The sequence below is a fragment of the Nuphar pumila genome, chromosome 10, assembly GCF_984573655.1.
Source record: "Nuphar pumila chromosome 10, dmNupPumi1.hap1.1, whole genome shotgun sequence".
Classification (NCBI taxonomy): Eukaryota; Viridiplantae; Streptophyta; class Magnoliopsida; order Nymphaeales; family Nymphaeaceae; genus Nuphar; species Nuphar pumila.
Genome location: NC_143258.1, coordinates 36,128,805 through 36,131,662, shown reverse-complemented (window position 1 = coordinate 36,131,662; position 2,858 = coordinate 36,128,805). Strand labels below are relative to the sequence as shown.

The following is a 2,858-nucleotide window of genomic DNA, read 5'->3' as shown; positions in this document are numbered from 1 at the left end:
AATCTTTAAATTTCTAAACGAATATTTTTACAAGAAACTTTCAAAAGCCTTATTTGGGTCCCATTTCCCTAAAAATCCCTTGCATTTTTAGAACTCCTCTCAGAAACATAAAGAAAGCATTTTAGAAGAAAATAGCCTTTCATTATTTTGAAAAGCTATAAAACATAAAACCTTCTTCTTGAAAATTTCATAAAAATATTGGACCTCCATTGAAAATAAGTCTAACGGCTTTTTCTTATAAAACCGACCCTCAAGGAGGTCGATTGCTCATCACTTTCACCCCTCCACCCGTTCTCACCCCTCCATACGCATCTTCTTCTTCTCCCTCTTCTTTCTTCTCTGGATTCCCGTGGTTTCCTCTTTCGATCAGCTGAAGGAAGCCCACCATCCTACAACGCCAAGGCTAAGGTAAGCGACACTCCCCTTCTTTTTCTTTTTCTTGTTTTGTTTTCGTCTTTCATCTTGTTTTCTGATTTTTCCTTCTTCTTTTTTCTTTTTAAACGAAGCACACACGTAGAATCGATCTGTTTGCAACAAGATCGACCTACGTACGTGCAACAGCAACGGAACACTTACGTTCCAACACTTTCTTTCCTATTTATTTATAATTTTTTTTCTCTAATTCTGATATGTGTCTTTCTTCTTTCCATCTTGAATGTAGTTTGCATTGGGATTTCTTTTCTGATTTTGATTTCTTGTTTTTCATTTTGATTGTCTTTTAACCTTGACGTTTCGTTTGTATTTCTACCTTTTCATCCCGATTTTCAAATTGTGTTGGATTCCCAGTTTATATTCAATTTCCTGTTCTAGTTACATTTGATTTTTCCTTTTGATTTTGTTTTGTTCCTTTCCTTTTGATTTCATTTTGTTAGTCGTAATTAGTTGTATACATTTGAATCCTTATTTTTTTTTCTGTTATATGTTGCTTCGAATCTCATTCTGTGCATTGATCTGTGCCATCATCGATCTACATATGGCAATTTTGATCTATATCTTATTTTCATTCTGTTTTTACATTTGAGCTCTCATTTTATCAGATCATTTGTTCCTCCTTTTGATTATGGTAGTTACTTTTATTGACCCATCATTTTCATTTTCTCCTTATTGACTTCCTGTTTTTGTCGCTAACACATTTTCCTCCTTGCTCATCTCCTTTTATGTCTTGGCTCATTTCATCTTTAATTTTCCTTCACTCATTATGATTTTTCAGTTTGCATCTAATTCCTGTTTTCTTATTGACAATCGCTTTGCATTTGCTATTTTGATGTCCTGTATACATTATGATCTAAATCTCTTTTGATTATTTCCTATTAATCAGGATTATCAACGATATTTCGGTTTCATATTCTCGATTTAAATTGTCTATTGTGAATAAACTTTCATTTACATTATCGATTTCCTGTATTGTTTTTTTTTTTTAACCTTCTGCTTTTCCACTGTACCACCCTTCTCTCCTTGCCACATTCCCTTGCTATTTGCTTCTTTTGGAGTTCTTTTTTTTTGGGGTTTTGTTGCAATTGGAGCCAACCAACATCCTCCATTCACCTGTGTATGCCTTGAAGCACGAGGATGGTCAATTTCTTTATAAGGAAAGGTGTGAGAAAGGTTCTCAAGCATAAAGACAGTAACGTTGGTGAAAGAGATCGTGATCTTGAAGAGTTACGGTCTTTATTTTCTTAGTGAGCTCCATACATCAGAAGTTGGGAATATTATGGTGAGCAAAATGGTATTCAGCAAGGTCAGATTCAATCATTCCATTTTTCTTACGTTCACTCACTATCCAGTGGGTTGGTTCTTTATGTTGACCTTACAGGTATTGCCACTTCTCTCTGTGATCCCTTCTGCAAAATCTACTCCATTCTCTTCTCTATTTGCTTTAGGAATTGTCATATCCCTCTCCAATGGCCTTACTAACGTCAGCCTGAAGTGCCATAGATTCTATCAGATGGCTAAGACTGCAGTTACTCCAACTATTGTACTGGCTAAATTCTGGTTGTTCAGCAAAAAAAAAAAAGGTTTCCTGCTCAAAGGTAATGACCCTGGCTGTGTAATCTATGGGCGTGGCTGTGGAAAACTGATACAGAGTCGCAGTCCCATCTCTTTGGGGCTTGTACAACATTAGCATAGGTAATCCCTAATGTAATTAATAAGATTCTCTGGTCCTGATTGCAGCAGCATGAAAACTGGACTGCAATGGTGTTTGATGTGTAAGGCAATGCCAATTACCTTGCTTTTCTTGGTTGCTTTGATGCCTTGGTTTGATCCCTCGGGGGCGTTGTTCTTTGATTGAGGTTTCCCTAATACATTTGTTGTATTATTGTCAGCTACACTTGGCTTCCTACTTCAGTGGTCTGGTGCTTTGGCTCTTGAGACAACTTCTGCAATTGCTCATGTTATTCTTGGACAGTTCAAAACTTGTGTAATCCTTCTCAGAGGACACCTTATTTTCCATTCCAATCCTCACGACACTTTACACACACCTCACGGTTGCACATATTCACTATATACTATTATTGTTGCACTTCATGCTTCTTTCACAGCAGCTAGTCTCCACAGCTGTTGCACTATCATACACAACACCACTGCATATTTGTTGCATTAACACATATGCACCCATGCCTGTGTATTCACTACATAGGGCATATCAGATAACATTGCCATGCTTGTGTGATCTCTTGTACCACTTCACTGCATACTCTCGCCTGTGCACAATCCTTTCATATTCGGCACCTATTCCACAACCTTCACTACACTTTATCTCATCGCCACACCAACCACCTGCTACTCGCAGCACCTTCACAACCGCCACCACACTATTTCCCCCTTTACATTTGCTGCATCACGACACATATTTTCTT

General features: G+C 37.5%; 1 pseudogene; it reads left to right on the top strand.

The window, feature by feature from the left end:
* Positions 1 to 1,569: 1,569 nt before the first annotated feature.
* Positions 1,570 to 2,602, top strand: LOC149826655 (nucleotide-sugar uncharacterized transporter 2 pseudogene; annotated as a pseudogene).
* Positions 2,603 to 2,858: the final 256 nt, after the last annotated feature.